The 24,235-nt window shown below is 42.4% G+C and overlaps 26 non-coding genes across 26 annotated transcripts; all 26 read right to left on the reverse strand.

The window, feature by feature from the left end:
- Window positions 1–300: 300 nt before the first annotated feature.
- LOC135540498 (U6 spliceosomal RNA) lies at window positions 301–407 on the reverse strand. The gene has a single exon (XR_010455791.1). It is a non-coding gene; the product is annotated as a U6 spliceosomal RNA (small nuclear RNA).
- An 830-nt stretch (window positions 408–1,237) lies between these two features.
- LOC135540601 (U6 spliceosomal RNA) lies at window positions 1,238–1,344 on the reverse strand. The gene has a single exon (XR_010455886.1). It is a non-coding gene; the product is annotated as a U6 spliceosomal RNA (small nuclear RNA).
- An 871-nt stretch (window positions 1,345–2,215) lies between these two features.
- Window positions 2,216–2,322, reverse strand: LOC135540602 (U6 spliceosomal RNA). Its single transcript, XR_010455887.1, has one exon. It is a non-coding gene; the product is annotated as a U6 spliceosomal RNA (small nuclear RNA).
- Window positions 2,323–3,152: 830 nt separating this feature from the next.
- On the reverse strand, window positions 3,153–3,259 carry LOC135540455 (U6 spliceosomal RNA). The gene has a single exon (XR_010455750.1). It is a non-coding gene; the product is annotated as a U6 spliceosomal RNA (small nuclear RNA).
- An 827-nt stretch (window positions 3,260–4,086) lies between these two features.
- LOC135540456 (U6 spliceosomal RNA) lies at window positions 4,087–4,193 on the reverse strand. Its single transcript, XR_010455751.1, has one exon. It is a non-coding gene; the product is annotated as a U6 spliceosomal RNA (small nuclear RNA).
- An 835-nt stretch (window positions 4,194–5,028) lies between these two features.
- On the reverse strand, window positions 5,029–5,135 carry LOC135540457 (U6 spliceosomal RNA). The gene has a single exon (XR_010455752.1). It is a non-coding gene; the product is annotated as a U6 spliceosomal RNA (small nuclear RNA).
- An 829-nt stretch (window positions 5,136–5,964) lies between these two features.
- Window positions 5,965–6,071, reverse strand: LOC135540458 (U6 spliceosomal RNA). The gene has a single exon (XR_010455753.1). It is a non-coding gene; the product is annotated as a U6 spliceosomal RNA (small nuclear RNA).
- An 871-nt stretch (window positions 6,072–6,942) lies between these two features.
- LOC135540459 (U6 spliceosomal RNA) lies at window positions 6,943–7,049 on the reverse strand. Its single transcript, XR_010455754.1, has one exon. It is a non-coding gene; the product is annotated as a U6 spliceosomal RNA (small nuclear RNA).
- An 834-nt stretch (window positions 7,050–7,883) lies between these two features.
- On the reverse strand, window positions 7,884–7,990 carry LOC135540461 (U6 spliceosomal RNA). The gene has a single exon (XR_010455755.1). It is a non-coding gene; the product is annotated as a U6 spliceosomal RNA (small nuclear RNA).
- Window positions 7,991–8,821: 831 nt separating this feature from the next.
- Window positions 8,822–8,928, reverse strand: LOC135540499 (U6 spliceosomal RNA). Its single transcript, XR_010455792.1, has one exon. It is a non-coding gene; the product is annotated as a U6 spliceosomal RNA (small nuclear RNA).
- Window positions 8,929–9,758: 830 nt separating this feature from the next.
- Window positions 9,759–9,865, reverse strand: LOC135540500 (U6 spliceosomal RNA). Its single transcript, XR_010455793.1, has one exon. It is a non-coding gene; the product is annotated as a U6 spliceosomal RNA (small nuclear RNA).
- Window positions 9,866–10,700: 835 nt separating this feature from the next.
- Window positions 10,701–10,807, reverse strand: LOC135540501 (U6 spliceosomal RNA). Its single transcript, XR_010455794.1, has one exon. It is a non-coding gene; the product is annotated as a U6 spliceosomal RNA (small nuclear RNA).
- Window positions 10,808–11,633: 826 nt separating this feature from the next.
- On the reverse strand, window positions 11,634–11,740 carry LOC135540462 (U6 spliceosomal RNA). Its single transcript, XR_010455756.1, has one exon. It is a non-coding gene; the product is annotated as a U6 spliceosomal RNA (small nuclear RNA).
- An 832-nt stretch (window positions 11,741–12,572) lies between these two features.
- Window positions 12,573–12,679, reverse strand: LOC135540502 (U6 spliceosomal RNA). The gene has a single exon (XR_010455795.1). It is a non-coding gene; the product is annotated as a U6 spliceosomal RNA (small nuclear RNA).
- Window positions 12,680–13,509: 830 nt separating this feature from the next.
- LOC135540463 (U6 spliceosomal RNA) lies at window positions 13,510–13,616 on the reverse strand. Its single transcript, XR_010455757.1, has one exon. It is a non-coding gene; the product is annotated as a U6 spliceosomal RNA (small nuclear RNA).
- An 837-nt stretch (window positions 13,617–14,453) lies between these two features.
- On the reverse strand, window positions 14,454–14,560 carry LOC135540464 (U6 spliceosomal RNA). The gene has a single exon (XR_010455758.1). It is a non-coding gene; the product is annotated as a U6 spliceosomal RNA (small nuclear RNA).
- Window positions 14,561–15,398: 838 nt separating this feature from the next.
- On the reverse strand, window positions 15,399–15,504 carry LOC135540525 (U6 spliceosomal RNA). Its single transcript, XR_010455817.1, has one exon. It is a non-coding gene; the product is annotated as a U6 spliceosomal RNA (small nuclear RNA).
- Window positions 15,505–16,344: 840 nt separating this feature from the next.
- LOC135540524 (U6 spliceosomal RNA) lies at window positions 16,345–16,452 on the reverse strand. Its single transcript, XR_010455816.1, has one exon. It is a non-coding gene; the product is annotated as a U6 spliceosomal RNA (small nuclear RNA).
- Window positions 16,453–17,281: 829 nt separating this feature from the next.
- LOC135540465 (U6 spliceosomal RNA) lies at window positions 17,282–17,388 on the reverse strand. The gene has a single exon (XR_010455759.1). It is a non-coding gene; the product is annotated as a U6 spliceosomal RNA (small nuclear RNA).
- Window positions 17,389–18,228: 840 nt separating this feature from the next.
- Window positions 18,229–18,335, reverse strand: LOC135540466 (U6 spliceosomal RNA). The gene has a single exon (XR_010455760.1). It is a non-coding gene; the product is annotated as a U6 spliceosomal RNA (small nuclear RNA).
- Window positions 18,336–19,171: 836 nt separating this feature from the next.
- LOC135540503 (U6 spliceosomal RNA) lies at window positions 19,172–19,278 on the reverse strand. Its single transcript, XR_010455796.1, has one exon. It is a non-coding gene; the product is annotated as a U6 spliceosomal RNA (small nuclear RNA).
- Window positions 19,279–20,108: 830 nt separating this feature from the next.
- LOC135540467 (U6 spliceosomal RNA) lies at window positions 20,109–20,215 on the reverse strand. The gene has a single exon (XR_010455761.1). It is a non-coding gene; the product is annotated as a U6 spliceosomal RNA (small nuclear RNA).
- Window positions 20,216–21,050: 835 nt separating this feature from the next.
- LOC135540468 (U6 spliceosomal RNA) lies at window positions 21,051–21,157 on the reverse strand. The gene has a single exon (XR_010455762.1). It is a non-coding gene; the product is annotated as a U6 spliceosomal RNA (small nuclear RNA).
- Window positions 21,158–21,991: 834 nt separating this feature from the next.
- Window positions 21,992–22,098, reverse strand: LOC135540504 (U6 spliceosomal RNA). The gene has a single exon (XR_010455797.1). It is a non-coding gene; the product is annotated as a U6 spliceosomal RNA (small nuclear RNA).
- Window positions 22,099–22,927: 829 nt separating this feature from the next.
- LOC135540506 (U6 spliceosomal RNA) lies at window positions 22,928–23,034 on the reverse strand. Its single transcript, XR_010455799.1, has one exon. It is a non-coding gene; the product is annotated as a U6 spliceosomal RNA (small nuclear RNA).
- An 829-nt stretch (window positions 23,035–23,863) lies between these two features.
- LOC135540469 (U6 spliceosomal RNA) lies at window positions 23,864–23,970 on the reverse strand. The gene has a single exon (XR_010455763.1). It is a non-coding gene; the product is annotated as a U6 spliceosomal RNA (small nuclear RNA).
- Window positions 23,971–24,235: the final 265 nt, after the last annotated feature.

Here is a 24,235-nt window from a genome sequence, read left to right on the forward strand (position 1 = left end):
ACTCCCCAATTCATTTCTAAACTTTGAATAAAGTTGAACTCAGACTGCAACCGTGCCTAACTCGACAATTATTTGTCTGCATGTTGAATAAGTTGGTCTCAGGCTGCAACCTTGTCTCACTCCCCCATTTCAAAATAAGGAAGGCTTCACAAATTTTCCTGTCATTCTACTGTAGACTGAGCTTCTCTCATCCAGCATTTCCCTCCTCCTTAGACTAGACTGAGGGGAATGGACAATTTATTCCCCCGGGTCACTACCGCCGAATCTTCTCTGTTTGGTTCCAATTTCTCAACGTGTGAGGAAAATAAGGAGCGCTTCACGGATTTGCGTGTCATCCTTTCGCAGGGGCCATGCTAATCTTCTCTGTATCGATCCAATTTTAGTATATGTGCTGCCAAAGCGAGCACAATGCAGAGGTATGAGAGGCCCTCATATATAGATCACAACCCCTCTGAAGGTTCTGGTCATGGTTGGGGTCAAACAGAGTTCAGACCCTCAAAAACCACCCCTAGAATATTGCTGTGATGTTGAAACTTTCTTTGGAGATGTAGAACTTGAAATAGAATTGACTTTAGATTTTTTAAAGATTGATCTTAGACTAAAATGTAGTTTTAAAACAAAGCCTTTTATGATTCAGGACTCTTGGTCTGTAACCCCTCCCTCACCTGCTGCTTTTAGTTGCTCCTCCCCAAATCTTTGTTCCCCTGCCCCGACCACTTCCCACGTTTTCTGCAACATGGCCTGGCCAAGGATACTTATAGCTAACTCCCCAATTCGTAGAGAGAGAGAGAGAGAGACTGACTTTGACGTCTGTTTAAAATGTTGTGACATTCAAGTTTGTTATGTTTAATACAACTGGACTAAAATTGAACCCAAGTCTCTCTCCAATTCATTTGTAGATATTGAATAAAGTTGGAACAGAGTGCAACCTTGTCTCACTCCCCAATTCATTTCTAAACTTTGAATAAAGTTGAACTCAGACTGCAACCGTGCCTAACTCGACAATATTTGTCTGCATGTTGAATAAGTTGGTCTCAGGCTGCAACCTTGTCTCACTCCCCCATTTCAAAATAAGGAAGGCTTCACAAATTTTCCTGTCATTTTACTGTAGACTGAGCTTCTCTCATCCAGCATTTCCCCTCCTCCTTAGACTAGACTGAGGGGAATGGGCAATTTATTCCCCCGGGTCACTACCGCCGAATCTTCTCTGTTTGGTTCCAATTTCTCAACGTGTGAGGAAAATAAGGAGCGCTTCACGGATTTGCGTGTCATCCTTTCGCAGGGGCCATGCTAATCTTCTCTGTATCGATCCAATTTTAGTATATGTGCTGCCAAAGCGAGCACAATGCAGAGGTATGAGAGGCCCTCATATATAGATCACAACCCCTCTGAAGGTTCTGGTCATGGTTGGGGTCAAACAGAGTTCAGACCCTCAAAAACCACCCCTAGAATATTGCTGTGATGTTGAAACTTTCTTTGGAGATGTAGAACTTGAAATAGAATTGACTTTAGATTTTTTAAAGATTGATCTTAGACTAAAATGTAGTTTTAAAACAAAGCCTTTTATGATTCAGGACTCTTGGTCTGTAACCCCTCCCTCACCTGCTGCTTTTAGTTGCTCCTCCCCAAATCTTTGTTCCCCTGCCCCGACCACTTCCCACGTTTTCTGCAACATGGCCTGGCCAAGGATACTTATAGCTAACTCCCCAATTCGTAGAGAGAGAGAGAGAGAGACTGACTTTGACGTCTGTTTAAAATGTTGTGACATTCAAGTTTGTTATGTTTAATACAACTGGACTAAAATTGAACCCAAGTCTCTCTCCAATTCATTTGTAGATATTGAATAAAGTTGGAACAGAGTGCAACCTTGTCTCACTCCCCAATTCATTTCTAAACTTTGAATAAAGTTGAACTCAGACTGCAACCGTGCCTAACTCGACAATTATTTGTCTGCATGTTGAATAAGTTGGTCTCAGGCTGCAACCTTGTCTCACTCCCCATTTCAAAATAAGGAAGGCTTCACAAATTTTCCTGTCATTCTACTGTAGACTGAGCTTCTCTCATCCAGCATTTCCCCTCCTCCTTAGACTAGACTGAGGGGAATGGACCATTTATTCCCCCCGGGTCACTACCGCCCAATCTTCTCTGTTTGGTTCCAATTTCTCTGCCAATCTTCTCTGTTTGGTTCCAATTTCTCTGTGTCTCGACGTGTGAGGAAAATAAGGAGCGCTTCACGGATTTGCGTGTCATCCTTTCGCAGGGGCCATGCTAATCTTCTCTGTATCGATCCAATTTTAGTATATGTGCTGCCAAAGCGAGCACAATGCAGAGGTATGAGAGGCCCTCATATATAGATCACAACCCCTCTGAAGGTTCTGGTCATGGTTGGGGTCAAACAGAGTTCAGACCCTCAAAAACCACCCCTAGAATATTGCTGTGATGTTGAAACTTTCTTTGGAGATGTAGAACTTGAAATAGAATTGACTTTAGATTTTTTAAAGATTGATCTTAGACTAAAATGTAGTTTTAAAACAAAGCCTTTTATGATTCAGGACTCTTGGTCTGTAACCCCTCCCTCACCTGCTGCTTTTAGTTGCTCCTCCCCAAATCTTTGTTCCCCTGCCCCGACCACTTCCCACGTTTTCTGCAACATGGCCTGGCCAAGGATACTTATAGCTAACTCCCCAATTCGTAGAGAGAGAGAGAGAGAGACTGACTTTGACGTCTGTTTAAAATGTTGTGACATTCAAGTTTGTTATGTTTAATACAACTGGACTAAAATTGAACCCAAGTCTCTCTCCAATTCATTTGTAGATATTGAATAAAGTTGGAACAGAGTGCAACCTTGTCTCACTCCCCAATTCATTTCTAAACTTTGAATAAAGTTGAACTCAGACTGCAACCGTGCCTAACTCGACAATTATTTGTCTGCATGTTGAATAAGTTGGTCTCAGGCTGCAACCTTGTCTCACTCCCCATTTCAAAATAAGGAAGGCTTCACAAATTTTCCTGTCATTTTACTGTAGACTGAGCTTCTCTCATCCAGCATTTCCCCTCCTCCTTAGACTAGACTGAGGGGAATGGGCAATTTATTCCCCCGGGTCACTACCGCCGAATCTTCTCTGTTTGGTTCCAATTTCTCAACGTGTGAGGAAAATAAGGAGCGCTTCACGGATTTGCGTGTCATCCTTTCGCAGGGGCCATGCTAATCTTCTCTGTATCGATCCAATTTTAGTATATGTGCTGCCAAAGCGAGCACAATGCAGAGGTATGAGAGGCCCTCATATATAGATCACAACCCCTCTGAAGGTTCTGGTCATGGTTGGGGTCAAACAGAGTTCAGACCCTCAAAAACCACCCCTAGAATATTGCTGTGATGTTGAAACTTTCTTTGGAGATGTAGAACTTGAAATAGAATTGACTTTAGATTTTTTAAAGATTGATCTTAGACTAAAATGTAGTTTTAAAACAAAGCCTTTTATGATTCAGGACTCTTGGTCTGTAACCCCTCCCTCACCTGCTGCTTTTAGTTGCTCCTCCCCAAATCTTTGTTCCCCTGCCCCGACCACTTCCCACGTTTTCTGCAACATGGCCTGGCCAAGGATACTTATAGCTAACTCCCCAATTCGTAGAGAGAGAGAGAGACTGACTTTGACGTCTGTTTAAAATGTTGTGACATTCAAGTTTGTTATGTTTAATACAACTGGACTAAAATTGAACCCAAGTCTCTCTCCAATTCATTTGTAGATATTGAATAAAGTTGGAACAGAGTGCAACCTTGTCTCACTCCCCAATTCATTTCTAAACTTTGAATAAAGTTGAACTCAGACTGCAACCGTGCCTAACTCGACAATTATTTGTCTGCATGTTGAATAAGTTGGTCTCAGGCTGCAACCTTGTCTCACTCCCCCATTTCAAAATAAGGAAGGCTTCACAAATTTTCCTGTCATTTTACTGTAGACTGAGCTTCTCTCATCCAGCATTTCCCCTCCTCCTTAGACTAGACTGAGGGGAATGGGCAATTTATTCCCCCGGGTCACTACCGCCGAATCTTCTCTGTTTGGTTCCAATTTCTCAACGTGTGAGGAAAATAAGGAGCGCTTCACGGATTTGCGTGTCATCCTTTCGCAGGGGCCATGCTAATCTTCTCTGTATCGATCCAATTTTAGTATATGTGCTGCCAAAGCGAGCACAATGCAGAGGTATGAGAGGCCCTCATATATAGATCACAACCCCTCTGAAGGTTCTGGTCATGGTTGGGGTCAAACAGAGTTCAGACCCTCAAAAACCACCCCTAGAATATTGCTGTGATGTTGAAACTTTCTTTGGAGATGTAGAACTTGAAATAGAATTGACTTTAGATTTTTTAAAGATTGATCTTAGACTAAAATGTAGTTTTAAAACAAAGCCTTTTATGATTCAGGACTCTTGGTCTGTAACCCCTCCCTCACCTGCTGCTTTTAGTTGCTCCTCCCCAAATCTTTGTTCCCCTGCCCCGACCACTTCCCACGTTTTCTGCAACATGGCCTGGCCAAGGATACTTATAGCTAACTCCCCAATTCGAGAGAGAGAGAGAGAGAGAGAGACTGACTTTGACGTCTGTTTAAAATGTTGTGACATTCAAGTTTGTTATGTTTAATACAACTGGACTAAAATTGAACCCAAGTCTCTCTCCAATTCATTTGTAGATATTGAATAAAGTTGGAACAGAGTGCAACCTTGTCTCACTCCCCAATTCATTTCTAAACTTTGAATAAAGTTGAACTCAGACTGCAACCGTGCCTAACTCGACAATTATTTGTCTGCATGTTGAATAAGTTGGTCTCAGGCTGCAACCTTGTCTCACTCCCCCATTTCAAAATAAGGAAGGCTTCACAAATTTTCCTGTCATTCTACTGTAGACTGAGCTTCTCTCATCCAGCATTTCCCCTCCTCCTTAGACTAGACTGAGGGGAATGGACAATTTATTCCCCCCGGGTCACTACCGCCGAATCTTCTCTGTTTGGTTCCAATTTCTCAACGTGTGAGGAAAATAAGGAGCGCTTCACGGATTTGCGTGTCATCCTTTCGCAGGGGCCATGCTAATCTTCTCTGTATCGATCCAATTTTAGTATATGTGCTGCCAAAGCGAGCACAATGCAGAGGTATGAGAGGCCCTCATATATAGATCACAACCCCTCTGAAGGTTCTGGTCATGGTTGGGGTCAAACAGAGTTCAGACCCTCAAAAACCACCCCTAGAATATTGCTGTGATGTTGAAACTTTCTTTGGAGATGTAGAACTTGAAATAGAATTGACTTTAGATTTTTTAAAGATTGATCTTAGACTAAAATGTAGTTTTAAAACAAAGCCTTTTATGATTCAGGACTCTTGGTCTGTAACCCCTCCCTCACCTGCTGCTTTTAGTTGCTCCTCCCCAAATCTTTGTTCCCCTGCCCCGACCACTTCCCACGTTTTCTGCAACATGGCCTGGCCAAGGATACTTATAGCTAACTCCCCAATTCGTAGAGAGAGAGAGAGAGACTGACTTTGACGTCTGTTTAAAATGTTGTGACATTCAAGTTTGTTATGTTTAATACAACTGGACTAAAATTGAACCCAAGTCTCTCTCCAATTCATTTGTAGATATTGAATAAAGTTGGAACAGAGTGCAACCTTGTCTCACTCCCCAATTCATTTCTAAACTTTGAATAAAGTTGAACTCAGACTGCAACCGTGCCTAACTCGACAATTATTTGTCTGCATGTTGAATAAGTTGGTCTCAGGCTGCAACCTTGTCTCACTCCCCCATTTCAAAATAAGGAAGGCTTCACAAATTTTCCTGTCATTTTACTGTAGACTGAGCTTCTCTCATCCAGCATTTCCCCTCCTCCTTAGACTAGACTGAGGGGAATGGGCAATTTATTCCCCCGGGTCACTACCGCCGAATCTTCTCTGTTTGGTTCCAATTTCTCAACGTGTGAGGAAAATAAGGAGCGCTTCACGGATTTGCGTGTCATCCTTTCGCAGGGGCCATGCTAATCTTCTCTGTATCGATCCAATTTTAGTATATGTGCTGCCAAAGCGAGCACAATGCAGAGGTATGAGAGGCCCTCATATATAGATCACAACCCCTCTGAAGGTTCTGGTCATGGTTGGGGTCAAACAGAGTTCAGACCCTCAAAAACCACCCCTAGAATATTGCTGTGATGTTGAAACTTTCTTTGGAGATGTAGAACTTGAAATAGAATTGACTTTAGATTTTTTAAAGATTGATCTTAGACTAAAATGTAGTTTTAAAACAAAGCCTTTTATGATTCAGGACTCTTGGTCTGTAACCCCTCCCTCACCTGCTGCTTTTAGTTGCTCCTCCCCAAATCTTTGTTCCCCTGCCCCGACCACTTCCCACGTTTTCTGCAACATGGCCTGGCCAAGGATACTTATAGCTAACTCCCCAATTCGTAGAGAGAGAGAGAGAGAGACTGACTTTGACGTCTGTTTAAAATGTTGTGACATTCAAGTTTGTTATGTTTAATACAACTGGACTAAAATTGAACCCAAGTCTCTCTCCAATTCATTTGTAGATATTGAATAAAGTTGGAACAGAGTGCAACCTTGTCTCACTCCCCAATTCATTTCTAAACTTTGAATAAAGTTGAACTCAGACTGCAACCGTGCCTAACTCGACAATTATTTGTCTGCATGTTGAATAAGTTGGTCTCAGGCTGCAACCTTGTCTCACTCCCCATTTCAAAATAAGGAAGGCTTCACAAATTTTCCTGTCATTCTACTGTAGACTGAGCTTCTCTCATCCAGCATTTCCCCTCCTCCTTAGACTAGACTGAGGGGAATGGACCATTTATTCCCCCCGGGTCACTACCGCCCAATCTTCTCTGTTTGGTTCCAATTTCTCTGCCAATCTTCTCTGTTTGGTTCCAATTTCTCTGTGTCTCGACGTGTGAGGAAAATAAGGAGCGCTTCACGGATTTGCGTGTCATCCTTTCGCAGGGGCCATGCTAATCTTCTCTGTATCGATCCAATTTTAGTATATGTGCTGCCAAAGCGAGCACAATGCAGAGGTATGAGAGGCCCTCATATATAGATCACAACCCCTCTGAAGGTTCTGGTCATGGTTGGGGTCAAACAGAGTTCAGACCCTCAAAAACCACCCCTAGAATATTGCTGTGATGTTGAAACTTTCTTTGGAGATGTAGAACTTGAAATAGAATTGACTTTAGATTTTTTAAAGATTGATCTTAGACTAAAATGTAGTTTTAAAACAAAGCCTTTTATGATTCAGGACTCTTGGTCTGTAACCCCTCCCTCACCTGCTGCTTTTAGTTGCTCCTCCCCAAATCTTTGTTCCCCTGCCCCGACCACTTCCCACGTTTTCTGCAACATGGCCTGGCCAAGGATACTTATAGCTAACTCCCCAATTCGTAGAGAGAGAGAGAGAGAGAGACTGACTTTGACGTCTGTTTAAAATGTTGTGACATTCAAGTTTGTTATGTTTAATACAACTGGACTAAACCAAGTCTCTCTCCAATTCATTTGTAGATATTGAATAAAGTTGGAACAGAGTGCAACCTTGCAACCTTGTCTCACTCCCCAATTCATTTCTAAACTTTGAATAAAGTTGAACTCAGACTGCAACCGTGCCTAACTCGACAATTATTTGTCTGCATGTTGAATAAGTTGGTCTCAGGCTGCAACCTTGTCTCACTCCCCCATTTCAAAATAAGGAAGGCTTCACAAATTTTCCTGTCATTTTACTGTAGACTGAGCTTCTCTCATCCAGCATTTCCCCTCCTCCTTAGACTAGACTGAGGGGAATGGGCAATTTATTCCCCCGGGTCACTACCGCCGAATCTTCTCTGTTTGGTTCCAATTTCTCAACGTGTGAGGAAAATAAGGAGCGCTTCACGGATTTGCGTGTCATCCTTTCGCAGGGGCCATGCTAATCTTCTCTGTATCGATCCAATTTTAGTATATGTGCTGCCAAAGCGAGCACAATGCAGAGGTATGAGAGGCCCTCATATATAGATCACAACCCCTCTGAAGGTTCTGGTCATGGTTGGGGTCAAACAGAGTTCAGACCCTCAAAAACCACCCCTAGAATATTGCTGTGATGTTGAAACTTTCTTTGGAGATGTAGAACTTGAAATAGAATTGACTTTAGATTTTTTAAAGATTGATCTTAGACTAAAATGTAGTTTAAAAACAAAGCCTTTTATGATTCAGGACTCTTGGTCTGTAACCCCTCCCTCACCTGCTGCTTTTAGTTGCTCCTCCCCAAATCTTTGTTCCCCTGCCCCGACCACTTCCCACGTTTTCTGCAACATGGCCTGGCCAAGGATACTTATAGCTAACTCCCCAATTCGTAGAGAGAGAGAGAGAGAGACTGACTTTGACGTCTGTTTAAAATGTTGTGACATTCAAGTTTGTTATGTTTAATACAACTGGACTAAAATTGAACCCAAGTCTCTCTCCAATTCATTTGTAGATATTGAATAAAGTTGGAACAGAGTGCAACCTTGTCTCACTCCCCAATTCATTTCTAAACTTTGAATAAAGTTGAACTCAGACTGCAACCGTGCCTAACTCGACAATTATTTGTCTGCATGTTGAATAAGTTGGTCTCAGGCTGCAACCTTGTCTCACTCCCCCATTTCAAAATAAGGAAGGCTTCACAAATTTTCCTGTCATTCTACTGTAGACTGAGCTTCTCTCATCCAGCATTTCCCCTCCTCCTTAGACTAGACTGAGGGGAATGGACAATTTATTCCCCCTGGTCACTACCGCCGAATCTTCTCTGTTTGGTTCCAATTTCTCAACGTGTGAGGAAAATAAGGAGCGCTTCACGGATTTGCGTGTCATCCTTTCGCAGGGGCCATGCTAATCTTCTCTGTATCGATCCAATTTTAGTATATGTGCTGCCAAAGCGAGCACAATGCAGAGGTATGAGAGGCCCTCATATATAGATCACAACCCCTCTGAAGGTTCTGGTCATGGTTGGGGTCAAACAGAGTTCAGACCCTCAAAAACCACCCCTAGAATATTGCTGTGATGTTGAAACTTTCTTTGGAGATGTAGAACTTGAAATAGAATTGACTTTAGATTTTTTAAAGATTGATCTTAGACTAAAATGTAGTTTTAAAACAAAGCCTTTTATGATTCAGGACTCTTGGTCTGTAACCCCTCCCTCACCTGCTGCTTTTAGTTGCTCCTCCCCAAATCTTTGTTCCCCTGCCCCGACCACTTCCCACGTTTTCTGCAACATGGCCTGGCCAAGGATACTTATAGCTAACTCCCCAATTCGTAGAGAGAGAGAGAGAGACTGACTTTGACGTCTGTTTAAAATGTTGTGACATTCAAGTTTGTTATGTTTAATACAACTGGACTAAAATTGAACCCAAGTCTCTCTCCAATTCATTTGTAGATATTGAATAAAGTTGGAACAGAGTGCAACCTTGTCTCACTCCCCAATTCATTTCTAAACTTTGAATAAAGTTGAACTCAGACTGCAACCGTGCCTAACTCGACAATTATTTGTCTGCATGTTGAATAAGTTGGTCTCAGGCTGCAACCTTGTCTCACTCCCCCATTTCAAAATAAGGAAGGCTTCACAAATTTTCCTGTCATTTTACTGTAGACTGAGCTTCTCTCATCCAGCATTTCCCCTCCTCCTTAGACTAGACTGAGGGGAATGGGCAATTTATTCCCCCCGGGTCACTACCGCCGAATCTTCTCTGTTTGGTTCCAATTTCTCAACGTGTGAGGAAAATAAGGAGCGCTTCACGGATTTGCGTGTCATCCTTTCGCAGGGGCCATGCTAATCTTCTCTGTATCGATCCAATTTTAGTATATGTGCTGCCAAAGCGAGCACAATGCAGAGGTATGAGAGGCCCTCATATATAGATCACAACCCCTCTGAAGGTTCTGGTCATGGTTGGGGTCAAACAGAGTTCAGACCCTCAAAAACCACCCCTAGAATATTGCTGTGATGTTGAAACTTTCTTTGGAGATGTAGAACTTGAAATAGAATTGACTTTAGATTTTTTAAAGATTGATCTTAGACTAAAATGTAGTTTAAAAACAAAGCCTTTTATGATTCAGGACTCTTGGTCTGTAACCCCTCCCTCACCTGCTGCTTTTAGTTGCTCCTCCCCAAGTCTTTGTTCCCCTGCCCCGACCACTTCCCACGTTTTCTGCAACATGGCCTGGCCAAGGATACTTATAGCTAACTCCCCAATTCGTAGAGAGAGAGAGAGAGAGAGAGACTGACTTTGACGTCTGTTTAAAATGTTGTGACATTCAAGTTTGTTATGTTTAATACAACTGGACTAAAATTGAACCCAAGTCTCTCTCCAATTCATTTGTAGATATTGAATAAAGTTGGAACAGAGTGCAACCTTGTCTCACTCCCCAATTCATTTCTAAACTTTGAATAAAGTTGAACTCAGACTGCAACCGTGCCTAACTCGACAATTATTTGTCTGCATGTTGAATAAGTTGGTCTCAGGCTGCAACCTTGTCTCACTCCCCCATTTCAAAATAAGGAAGGCTTCACAAATTTTCCTGTCATTCTACTGTAGACTGAGCTTCTCTCATCCAGCATTTCCCCTCCTCCTTAGACTAGACTGAGGGGAATGGACAATTTATTCCCCCTGGTCACTACCGCCGAATCTTCTCTGTTTGGTTCCAATTTCTCAACGTGTGAGGAAAATAAGGAGCGCTTCACGGATTTGCGTGTCATCCTTTCGCAGGGGCCATGCTAATCTTCTCTGTATCGATCCAATTTTAGTATATGTGCTGCCAAAGCGAGCACAATGCAGAGGTATGAGAGGCCCTCATATATAGATCACAACCCCTCTGAAGGTTCTGGTCATGGTTGGGGTCAAACAGAGTTCAGACCCTCAAAAACCACCCCTAGAATATTGCTGTGATGTTGAAACTTTCTTTGGAGATGTAGAACTTGAAATAGAATTGACTTTAGATTTTTTAAAGATTGATCTTAGACTAAAATGTAGTTTTAAAACAAAGCCTTTTATGATTCAGGACTCTTGGTCTGTAACCCCTCCCTCACCTGCTGCTTTTAGTTGCTCCTCCCCAAATCTTTGTTCCCCTGCCCCGACCACTTCCCACGTTTTCTGCAACATGGCCTGGCCAAGGATACTTATAGCTAACTCCCCAATTCGTAGAGAGAGAGAGAGAGACTGACTTTGACGTCTGTTTAAAATGTTGTGACATTCAAGTTTGTTATGTTTAATACAACTGGACTAAAATTGAACCCAAGTCTCTCTCCAATTCATTTGTAGATATTGAATAAAGTTGGAACAGAGTGCAACCTTGTCTCACTCCCCAATTCATTTCTAAACTTTGAATAAAGTTGAACTCAGACTGCAACCGTGCCTAACTCGACAATTATTTGTCTGCATGTTGAATAAGTTGGTCTCAGGCTGCAACCTTGTCTCACTCCCCCATTTCAAAATAAGGAAGGCTTCACAAATTTTCCTGTCATTTTACTGTAGACTGAGCTTCTCTCATCCAGCATTTCCCCTCCTCCTTAGACTAGACTGAGGGGAATGGGCAATTTATTCCCCCGGGTCACTACCGAATCTTCTCTGTTTGGTTCCAATTTCTCAACGTGTGAGGAAAATAAGGAGCGCTTCACGGATTTGCGTGTCATCCTTTCGCAGGGGCCATGCTAATCTTCTCTGTATCGATCCAATTTTAGTATATGTGCTGCCAAAGCGAGCACAATGCAGAGGTATGAGAGGCCCTCATATATAGATCACAACCCCTCTGAAGGTTCTGGTCATGGTTGGGGTCAAACAGAGTTCAGACCCTCAAAACCACCCCTAGAATATTGCTGTGATGTTGAAACTTTCTTTGGAGATGTAGAACTTGAAATAGAATTGACTTTAGATTTTTTAAAGATTGATCTTAGACTAAAATGTAGTTTAAAAACAAAGCCTTTTATGATTCAGGACTCTTGGTCTGTAACCCCTCCCTCACCTGCTGCTTTTAGTTGCTCCTCCCCAAGTCTTTGTTCCCCTGCCCCGACCACTTCCCACGTTTTCTGCAACATGGCCTGGCCAAGGATACTTATAGCTAACTCCCCAATTCGTAGAGAGAGAGAGAGAGAGAGACTGACTTTGACGTCTGTTTAAAATGTTGTGACATTCAAGTTTGTTATGTTTAATACAACTGGACTAAAATTGAACCCAAGTCTCTCTCCAATTCATTTGTAGATATTGAATAAAGTTGGAACAGAGTGCAACCTTGTCTCACTCCCCAATTCATTTCTAAACTTTGAATAAAGTTGAACTCAGACTGCAACCGTGCCTAACTCGACAATTATTTGTCTGCATGTTGAATAAGTTGGTCTCAGGCTGCAACCTTGTCTCACTCCCCCATTTCAAAATAAGGAAGGCTTCACAAATTTTCCTGTCATTCTACTGTAGACTGAGCTTCTCTCATCCAGCATTTCCCCTCCTCCTTAGACTAGACTGAGGGGAATGGACAATTTATTCCCCCTGGTCACTACCGCCGAATCTTCTCTGTTTGGTTCCAATTTCTCAACGTGTGAGGAAAATAAGGAGCGCTTCACGGATTTGCGTGTCATCCTTTCGCAGGGGCCATGCTAATCTTCTCTGTATCGATCCAATTTTAGTATATGTGCTGCCAAAGCGAGCACAATGCAGAGGTATGAGAGGCCCTCATATATAGATCACAACCCCTCTGAAGGTTCTGGTCATGGTTGGGGTCAAACAGAGTTCAGACCCTCAAAAACCACCCCTAGAATATTGCTGTGATGTTGAAACTTTCTTTGGAGATGTAGAACTTGAAATAGAATTGACTTTAGATTTTTTAAAGATTGATCTTAGACTAAAATGTAGTTTTAAAACAAAGCCTTTTATGATTCAGGACTCTTGGTCTGTAACCCCTCCCTCACCTGCTGCTTTTAGTTGCTCCTCCCCAAATCTTTGTTCCCCTGCCCCGACCACTTCCCACGTTTTCTGCAACATGGCCTGGCCAAGGATACTTATAGCTAACTCCCCAATTCGTAGAGAGAGAGAGAGAGAGAGACTGACTTTGACGTCTGTTTAAAATGTTGTGACATTCAAGTTTGTTATGTTTAATACAACTGGACTAAAATTGAACCCAAGTCTCTCTCCAATTCATTTGTAGATATTGAATAAAGTTGGAACAGAGTGCAACCTTGTCTCACTCCCCAATTCATTTCTAAACTTTGAATAAAGTTGAACTCAGACTGCAACCGTGCCTAACTCGACAATTATTTGTCTGCATGTTGAATAAGTTGGTCTCAGGCTGCAACCTTGTCTCACTCCCCCATTTCAAAATAAGGAAGGCTTCACAAATTTTCCTGTCATTTTACTGTAGACTGAGCTTCTCTCATCCAGCATTTCCCCTCCTCCTTAGACTAGACTGAGGGGAATGGGCAATTTATTCCCCCGGGTCACTACCGAATCTTCTCTGTTTGGTTCCAATTTCTCAACGTGTGAGGAAAATAAGGAGCGCTTCACGGATTTGCGTGTCATCCTTTCGCAGGGGCCATGCTAATCTTCTCTGTATCGATCCAATTTTAGTATATGTGCTGCCAAAGCGAGCACAATGCAGAGGTATGAGAGGCCCTCATATATAGATCACAACCCCTCTGAAGGTTCTGGTCATGGTTGGGGTCAAACAGAGTTCAGACCCTCAAAAACCACCCCTAGAATATTGCTGTGATGTTGAAACTTTCTTTGGAGATGTAGAACTTGAAATAGAATTGACTTTAGATTTTTTAAAGATTGATCTTAGACTAAAATGTAGTTTAAAAACAAAGCCTTTTATGATTCAGGACTCTTGGTCTGTAACCCCTCCCTCACCTGCTGCTTTTAGTTGCTCCTCCCCAAGTCTTTGTTCCCCTGCCCCGACCACTTCCCACGTTTTCTGCAACATGGCCTGGCCAAGGATACTTATAGCTAACTCCCCAATTCGTAGAGAGAGAGAGAGAGAGAGAGAGACTGACTTTGACGTCTGTTTAAAATGTTGTGACATTCAAGTTTGTTATGTTTAATACAACTGGACTAAAATTGAACCCAAGTCTCTCTCCAATTCATTTGTAGATATTGAATAAAGTTGGAACAGAGTGCAACCTTGTCTCACTCCCCAATTCATTTCTAAACTTTGAATAAAGTTGAACTCAGACTGCAACCGTGCCTAACTCGACAATTATTTGTCTGCATGTTGAATAAGTTGGTCTCAGGCTGCAACCTTGTCTCACTCCCCCATTTCAAAATAAGGAAGGCTTCACAAATTTTCCTGTCATTTTACTGTAGACTGAGCTTCTCTCATCCAGCATTTCCCCTCCTCCTTAGACTAGACTGAGGGGAATGGGCAATTTATTCCCCCGGGTCACTACCGCCGAATCTTCTCTGTTTGGTTCCAATTTCTCAACGTGTGAGGAAAATAAGGAGCGCTTCACGGATTTGCGTGTCATCCTTTCGCAGGGGCCATGCTAATCTTCTCTGTATCGATCCAATTTTAGTATATGTGCTGCCAAAGCGAGCACAATGCAGAGGTATGAGAGGCCCTCATATATAGATCACAACCCCTCTGAAGGTTCTGGTCATGGTTGGGGTCAAACAGAGTTCAGACCCTCAAAAACCACCCCTAGAATATTGCTGTGATGTTGAAACTTTCTTTGGAGATGTAGAACTTGAAATAGAATTGACTTTAGATTTTTTAAAGATTGATCTTAGACTAAAATGTAGTTTAAAAACAAAGCCTTTTATGATTCAGGACTCTTGGTCTGTAACCCCTCCCTCACCTGCTGCTTTTAGTTGCTCCTCCCCAAGTCTTTGTTCCCCTGCCCCGACCACTTCCCACGTTTTCTGCAACATGGCCTGGCCAAGGATACTTATAGCTAACTCCCCAATTCGTAGAGAGAGAGAGAGAGAGAGAGAGACTGACTTTGACGTCTGTTTAAAATGTTGTGACATTCAAGTTTGTTATGTTTAATACAACTGGACTAAAATTGAACCCAAGTCTCTCTCCAATTCATTTGTAGATATTGAATAAAGTTGGAACAGAGTGCAACCTTGTCTCACTCCCCAATTCATTTCTAAACTTTGAATAAAGTTGAACTCAGACTGCAACCGTGCCTAACTCGACAATTATTTGTCTGCATGTTGAATAAGTTGGTCTCAGGCTGCAACCTTGTCTCACTCCCCCATTTCAAAATAAGGAAGGCTTCACAAATTTTCCTGTCATTTTACTGTAGACTGAGCTTCTCTCATCCAGCATTTCCCCTCCTCCTTAGACTAGACTGAGGGGAATGGGCAATTTATTCCCCCCGGGTCACTACCGCCGAATCTTCTCTGTTTGGTTCCAATTTCTCAACGTGTGAGGAAAATAAGGAGCGCTTCACGGATTTGCGTGTCATCCTTTCGCAGGGGCCATGCTAATCTTCTCTGTATCGATCAATTTTAGTATATGTGCTGCCAAAGCGAGCACAATGCAGAGGTATGAGAGGCCCTCATATATAGATCACAACCCCTCTGAAGGTTCTGGTCATGGTTGGGGTCAAACAGAGTTCAGACCCTCAAAAACCACCCCTAGAATATTGCTGTGATGTTGAAACTTTCTTTGGAGATGTAGAACTTGAAATAGAATTGACTTTAGATTTTTTAAAGATTGATCTTAGACTAAAATGTAGTTTAAAAACAAAGCCTTTTATGATTCAGGACTCTTGGTCTGTAACCCCTCCCTCACCTGCTGCTTTTAGTTGCTCCTCCCCAAGTCTTTGTTCCCCTGCCCCGACCACTTCCCACGTTTTCTGCAACATGGCCTGGCCAAGGATACTTATAGCTAACTCCCCAATTCGTAGAGAGAGAGAGAGAGAGAGAGAGAGAGACTGACTTTGACGTCTGTTTAAAATGTTGTGACATTCAAGTTTGTTATGTTTAATACAACTGGACTAAAATTGAACCCAAGTCTCTCTCCAATTCATTTGTAGATATTGAATAAAGTTGGAACAGAGTGCAACCTTGTCTCACTCCCCAATTCATTTCTAAACTTTGAATAAAGTTGAACTCAGACTGCAACCGTGCCTAACTCGACAATTATTTGTCTGCATGTTGAATAAGTTGGTCTCAGGCTGCAACCTTGTCTCACTCCCCATTTCAAAATAAGGAAGGCTTCACAAATTTTCCTGTCATTTTACTGTAGACTGAGCTTCTCTCATCCAGCATTTCCCCTCCTCCTTAGACTAGACTGAGGGGAATGGGCAATTTATTCCCCCGGGTCACTACCGCCGAATCTTCTCTGTTTGGTTCCAATTTCTCAACGTGTGAGGAAAATAAGGAGCGCTTCACGGATTTGCGTGTCATCCTTTCGCAGGGGGCCATGCTAATCTTCTCTGTATCGATCCAATTTTAGTATATGTGCTGCCAAAGCGAGCACAATGCAGAGGTATGAGAGGCCCTCATATATAGATCACAACCCCTCTGAAGGTTCTGGTCATGGTTGGGGTCAAACAGAGTTCAGACCCTCAAAAACCACCCCTAGAATATTGCTGTGATGTTGAAACTTTCTTTGGAGATGTAGAACTTGAAATAGAATTGACTTTAGATTTTTTAAAGATTGATCTTAGACTAAAATGTAGTTTAAAAACAAAGCCTTTTATGATTCAGGACTCTTGGTCTGTAACCCCTCCCTCACCTGCTGCTTTTAGTTGCTCCTCCCCAAGTCTTTGTTCCCCTGCCCCGACCACTTCCCACGTTTTCTGCAACATGGCCTGGCCAAGGATACTTATAGCTAACTCCCCAATTCGTAGAGAGAGAGAGAGAGACTGACTTTGACGTCTGTTTAAAATGTTGTGACATTCAAGTTTGTTATGTTTAATACAACTGGACTAAAATTGAACCCAAGTCTCTCTCCAATTCATTTGTAGATATTGAATAAAGTTGGAACAGAGTGCAACCTTGTCTCACTCCCCAATTCATTTCTAAACTTTGAATAAAGTTGAACTCAGACTGCAACCGTGCCTAACTCGACAATTATTTGTCTGCATGTTGAATAAGTTGGTCTCAGGCTGCAACCTTGTCTCACTCCCCATTTCAAAATAAGGAAGGCTTCACAAATTTTCCTGTCATTCTACTGTAGACTGAGCTTCTCTCATCCAGCATTTCCCCTCCTCCTTAGACTAGACTGAGGGGAATGGACAATTTATTCCCCCCGGGTCACTACCGCCGAATCTTCTCTGTTTGGTTCCAATTTCTCTACGTGTGAGGAAAATAAGGAGCGCTTCACGGATTTGCGTGTCATCCTTTCGCAGGGGCCATGCTAATCTTCTCTGTATCGATCCAATTTTAGTATATGTGCTGCCAAAGCGAGCACAATGCAGAGGTATGAGAGGCCCTCATATATAGATCACAACCCCTCTGAAGGTTCTGGTCATGGTTGGGGTCAAACAGAGTTCAGACCCTCAAAAACCACCCCTAGAATATTGCTGTGATGTTGAAACTTTCTTTGGAGATGTAGAACTTGAAATAGAATTGACTTTAGATTTTTTAAAGATTGATCTTAGACTAAAATGTAGTTTAAAAACAAAGCCTTTTATGATTCAGGACTCTTGGTCTGTAACCCCTCCCTCACCTGCTGCTTTTAGTTGCTCCTCCCCAAGTCTTTGTTCCCCTGCCCCGACCACTTCCCACGTTTTCTGCAACATGGCCTGGCCAAGGATACTTATAGCTAACTCCCCAATTCGTAGAGAGAGAGAGAGAGAGAGACTGACTTTGACGTCTGTTTAAAATGTTGTGACATTCAAGTTTGTTATGTTTAATACAACTGGACTAAAATTGAACCCAAGTCTCTCTCCAATTCATTTGTAGATATTGAATAAAGTTGGAACAGAGTGCAACCTTGTCTCACTCCCCAATTCATTTCTAAACTTTGAATAAAGTTGAACTCAGACTGCAACCGTGCCTAACTCGACAATTATTTGTCTGCATGTTGAATAAGTTGGTCTCAGGCTGCAACCTTGTCTCACTCCCCATTTCAAAATAAGGAAGGCTTCACAAATTTTCCTGTCATTCTACTGTAGACTGAGCTTCTCTCATCCAGCATTTCCCCTCCTCCTTAGACTAGACTGAGGGGAATGGACCATTTATTCCCCCGGGTCACTACCGCCCAATCTTCTCTGTTTGGTTCCAATTTCTCTGTGTCTCGACGTGTGAGGAAAATAAGGAGCGCTTCACGGATTTGCGTGTCATCCTTTCGCAGGGGCCATGCTAATCTTCTCTGTATCGATCCAATTTTAGTATATGTGCTGCCAAAGCGAGCACAATGCAGAGGTATGAGAGGCCCTCATATATAGATCACAACCCCTCTGAAGGTTCTGGTCATGGTTGGGGTCAAACAGAGTTCAGACCCTCAAAAACCACCCCTAGAATATTGCTGTGATGTTGAAACTTTCTTTGGAGATGTAGAACTTGAAATAGAATTGACTTTAGATTTTTTAAAGATTGATCTTAGACTAAAATGTAGTTTAAAAACAAAGCCTTTTATGATTCAGGACTCTTGGTCTGTAACCCCTCCCTCACCTGCTGCTTTTAGTTGCTCCTCCCCAAGTCTTTGTTCCCCTGCCCCGACCACTTCACGTTTTCTGCAACATGGCCTGGCCAAGGATACTTATAGCTAACTCCCCAATTCGTAGAGAGAGAGAGAGAGAGAGAGAGAGACTGACTTTGACGTCTGTTTAAAATGTTGTGACATTCAAGTTTGTTATGTTTAATACAACTGGACTAAAATTGAACCCAAGTCTCTCTCCAATTCATTTGTAGATATTGAATAAAGTTGGAACAGAGTGCAACCTTGTCTCACTCCCCAATTCATTTCTAAACTTTGAATAAAGTTGAACTCAGACTGCAACCGTGCCTAACTCGACAATTATTTGTCTGCATGTTGAATAAGTTGGTCTCAGGCTGCAACCTTGTCTCACTCCCCATTTCAAAATAAGGAAGGCTTCACAAATTTTCCTGTCATTCTACTGTAGACTGAGCTTCTCTCATCCAGCATTTCCCCTCCTCCTTAGACTAGACTGAGGGGAATGGACAATTTATTCCCCCGGGTCACTACCGCCGAATCTTCTCTGTTTGGTTCCAATTTCTCAACGTGTGAGGAAAATAAGGAGCGCTTCACGGATTTGCGTGTCATCCTTTCGCAGGGGCCATGCTAATCTTCTCTGTATCGATCCAATTTTAGTATATGTGCTGCCAAAGCGAGCACAATGCAGAGGTATGAGAGGCCCTCATATATAGATCACAACCCCTCTGAAGGTTCTGGTCATGGTTGGGGTCAAACAGAGTTCAGACCCTCAAAAACCACCCCTAGAATATTGCTGTGATGTTGAAACTTTCTTTGGAGATGTAGAACTTGAAATAGAATTGACTTTAGATTTTTTAAAGATTGATCTTAGACTAAAATGTAGTTTAAAAACAAAGCCTTTTATGATTCAGGACTCTTGGTCTGTAACCCCTCCCTCACCTGCTGCTTTTAGTTGCTCCTCCCCAAATCTTTGTTCCCCTGCCCCGACCACTTCCCACGTTTTCTGCAACATGGCCTGGCCAAGGATACTTATAGCTAACTCCCCAATTCGTAGAGAGAGAGAGAGAGAGACTGACTTTGACGTCTGTTTAAAATGTTGTGACATTCAAGTTTGTTATGTTTAATACAACTGGACTAAAATTGAACCCAAGTCTCTCTCCAATTCATTTGTAGATATTGAATAAAGTTGGAACAGAGTGCAACCTTGTCTCACTCCCCAATTCATTTCTAAACTTTGAATAAAGTTGAACTCAGACTGCAACCGTGCCTAACTCGACAATTATTTGTCTGCATGTTGAATAAGTTGGTCTCAGGCTGCAACCTTGTCTCACTCCCCATTTCAAAATAAGGAAGGCTTCACAAATTTTCCTGTCATTTTACTGTAGACTGAGCTTCTCTCATCCAGCATTTCCCCTCCTCCTTAGACTAGACTGAGGGGAATGGGCAATTTATTCCCCCGGGTCACTACCGCCGAATCTTCTCTGTTTGGTTCCAATTTCTCAACGTGTGAGGAAAATAAGGAGCGCTTCACGGATTTGCGTGTCATCCTTTCGCAGGGGCCATGCTAATCTTCTCTGTATCGATCCAATTTTAGTATATGTGCTGCCAAAGCGAGCACAATGCAGAGGTATGAGAGGCCCTCATATATAGATCACAACCCCTCTGAAGGTTCTGGTCATGGTTGGGGTCAAACAGAGTTCAGACCCTCAAAAACCACCCCTAGAATATTGCTGTGATGTTGAAACTTTCTTTGGAGATGTAGAACTTGAAATAGAATTGACTTTAGATTTTTTAAAGATTGATCTTAGACTAAAATGTAGTTTAAAAACAAAGCCTTTTATGATTCAGGACTCTTGGTCTGTAACCCCTCCCTCACCTGCTGCTTTTAGTTGCTCCTCCCCAAGTCTTTGTTCCCCTGCCCCGACCACTTCCCACGTTTTCTGCAACATGGCCTGGCCAAGGATACTTATAGCTAACTCCCCAATTCGTAGAGAGAGAGAGAGAGAGAGAGACTGACTTTGACGTCTGTTTAAAATGTTGTGACATTCAAGTTTGTTATGTTTAATACAACTGGACTAAAATTGAACCCAAGTCTCTCTCCAATTCATTTGTAGATATTGAATAAAGTTGGAACAGAGTGCAACCTTGTCTCACTCCCCAATTCATTTCTAAACTTTGAATAAAGTTGAACTCAGACTGCAACCGTGCCTAACTCGACAATTATTTGTCTGCATGTTGAATAAGTTGGTCTCAGGCTGCAACCTTGTCTCACTCCCCATTTCAAAATAAGGAAGGCTTCACAAATTTTCCTGTCATTCTACTGTAGACTGAGCTTCTCTCATCCAGCATTTCCCCTCCTCCTTAGACTAGACTGAGGGGAATGGACAATTTATTCCCCCCGGGTCACTACCGCCGAATCTTCTCTGTTTGGTTCCAATTTCTCTACGTGTGAGGAAAATAAGGAGCGCTTCACGGATTTGCGTGTCATCCTTTCGCAGGGGCCATGCTAATCTTCTCTGTATCGATCCAATTTTAGTATATGTGCTGCCAAAGCGAGCACAATGCAGAGGTATGAGAGGCCCTCATATATAGATCACAACCCCTCTGAAGGTTCTGGTCATGGTTGGGGTCAAACAGAGTTCAGACCCTCAAAAACCACCCCTAGAATATTGCTGTGATGTTGAAACTTTCTTTGGAGATGTAGAACTTGAAATAGAATTGACTTTAGATTTTTTAAAGATTGATCTTAGACTAAAATGTAGTTTAAAAACAAAGCCTTTTATGATTCAGGACTCTTGGTCTGTAACCCCTCCCTCACCTGCTGCTTTTAGTTGCTCCTCCCCAAGTCTTTGTTCCCCTGCCCCGACCACTTCCCACGTTTTCTGCAACATGGCCTGGCCAAGGATACTTATAGCTAACTCCCCAATTCGTAGAGAGAGAGAGAGAGAGAGAGACTGACTTTGACGTCTGTTTAAAATGTTGTGACATTCAAGTTTGTTATGTTTAATACAACTGGACTAAAATTGAACCCAAGTCTCTCTCCAATTCATTTGTAGATATTGAATAAAGTTGGAACAGAGTGCAACCTTGTCTCACTCCCCAATTCATTTCTAAACTTTGAATAAAGTTGAACTCAGACTGCAACCGTGCCTAACTCGACAATTATTTGTCTGCATGTTGAATAAGTTGGTCTCAGGCTGCAACCTTGTCTCACTCCCCATTTCAAAATAAGGAAGGCTTCACAAATTTTCCTGTCATTCTACTGTAGACTGAGCTTCTCTCATCCAGCATTTCCCCTCCTCCTTAGACTAGACTGAGGGGAATGGACAATTTATTCCCCCGGGTCACTACCGCCGAATCTTCTCTGTTTGGTTCCAATTTCTCAACGTGTGAGGAAAATAAGGAGCGCTTCACGGATTTGCGTGTCATCCTTTCGCAGGGGCCATGCTAATCTTCTCTGTATCGATCCAATTTTAGTATATGTGCTGCCAAAGCGAGCACAATGCAGAGGTATGAGAGGCCCTCATATATAGATCACAACCCCTCTGAAGGTTCTGGTCATGGTTGGGGTCAAACAGAGTTCAGACCCTCAAAAACCACCCCTAGAATATTGCTGTGATGTTGAAACTTTCTTTGGAGATGTAGAACTTGAAATAGAATTGACTTTAGATTTTTTAAAGATTGATCTTAGACTAAAATGTAGTTTAAAACAAAGCCTTTTATGATTCAGGACTCTTGGTCTGTAACCCCTCCCTCACCTGCTGCTTTTAGTTGCTCCTCCCCAAGTCTTTGTTCCCCTGCCCCGACCACTTCCCACGTTTTCTGCAACATGGCCTGGCCAAGGATACTTATAGCTAACTCCCCAATTCGTAGAGAGAGAGAGAGAGAGACTGACTTTGACGTCTGTTTAAAATGTTGTGACATTCAAGTTTGTTATGTTTAATACAACTGGACTAAAATTGAACCCAAGTCTCTCTCCAATTCATTTGTAGATATTGAATAAAGTTGGAACAGAGTGCAACCTTGTCTCACTCCCCAATTCATTTCTAAACTTTGAATAAAGTTGAACTCAGACTGCAACCGTGCCTAACTCGACAATTATTTGTCTGCATGTTGAATAAGTTGGTCTCAGGCTGCAACCTTGTCTCACTCCCCATTTCAAAATAAGGAAGGCTTCACAAATTTTCCTGTCATTCTACTGTAGACTGAGCTTCTCTCATCCAGCATTTCCCCTCCTCCTTAGACTAGACTGAGGGGAATGGACAATTTATTCCCCCGGGTCACTACCGCCGAATCTTCTCTGTTTGGTTCCAATTTCTCAACGTGTGAGGAAAATAAGGAGCGCTTCACGGATTTGCGTGTCATCCTTTCGCAGGGGCCATGCTAATCTTCTCTGTATCGATCCAATTTTAGTATATGTGCTGCCAAAGCGAGCACAATGCAGAGGTATGAGAGGCCCTCATATATAGATCACAACCCCTCTGAAGGTTCTGGTCATGGTTGGGGTCAAACAGAGTTCAGACCCTCAAAAACCACCCCTAGAATATTGCTGTGATGTTGAAACTTTCTTTGGAGATGTAGAACTTGAAATAGAATTGACTTTAGATTTTTTAAAGATTGATCTTAGACTAAAATGTAGTTTAAAAACAAAGCCTTTTATGATTCAGGACTCTTGGTCTGTAACCCCTCCCTCACCTGCTGCTTTTAGTTGCTCCTCCCCAAGTCTTTGTTCCCCTGCCCCGACCACTTCCCACGTTTTCTGCAACATGGCCTGGCCAAGGATACTTATAGCTAACTCCCCAATTCGTAGAGAGAGAGAGAGAGACTGACTTTGACGTCTGTTTAAAATGTTGTGACATTCAAGTTTGTTATGTTTAATACAACTGGACTAAAATTGAACCCAAGTCTCTCTCCAATTCATTTGTAGATATTGAATAAAGTTGGAACAGAGTGCAACCTTGTCTCACTCCCCAATTCATTTCTAAACTTTGAATAAAGTTGAACTCAGACTGCAACCGTGCCTAACTCGACAATTATTTGTCTGCATGTTGAATAAGTTGGTCTCAGGCTGCAACCTTGTCTCACTCCCCATTTCAAAATAAGGAAGGCTTCACAAATTTTCCTGTCATTCTACTGTAGACTGAGCTTCTCTCATCCAGCATTTCCCCTCCTCCTTAGACTAGACTGAGGGGAATGGACAATTTATTCCCCCCGGGTCACTACCGCCGAATCTTCTCTGTTTGGTTCCAATTTCTCTACGTGTGAGGAAAATAAGGAGCGCTTCACGGATTTGCGTGTCATCCTTTCGCAGGGGCCATGCTAATCTTCTCTGTATCGATCCAATTTTAGTATATGTGCTGCCAAAGCGAGCACAATGCAGAGGTATGAGAGGCCCTCATATATAGATCACAACCCCTCTGAAGGTTCTGGTCATGGTTGGGGTCAAACAGAGTTCAGACCCTCAAAAACCACCCCTAGAATATTGCTGTGATGTTGAAACTTTCTTTGGAGATGTAGAACTTGAAATAGAATTGACTTTAGATTTTTTAAAGATTGATCTTAGACTAAAATGTAGTTTTAAAACAAAGCCTTTTATGATTCAGGACTCTTGGTCTGTAACCCCTCCCTCACCTGCTGC

Source organism: Oncorhynchus masou, chromosome 5, assembly GCF_036934945.1.
Source record: "Oncorhynchus masou masou isolate Uvic2021 chromosome 5, UVic_Omas_1.1, whole genome shotgun sequence".
Taxonomy (NCBI): domain Eukaryota; kingdom Metazoa; phylum Chordata; class Actinopteri; order Salmoniformes; family Salmonidae; genus Oncorhynchus; species Oncorhynchus masou.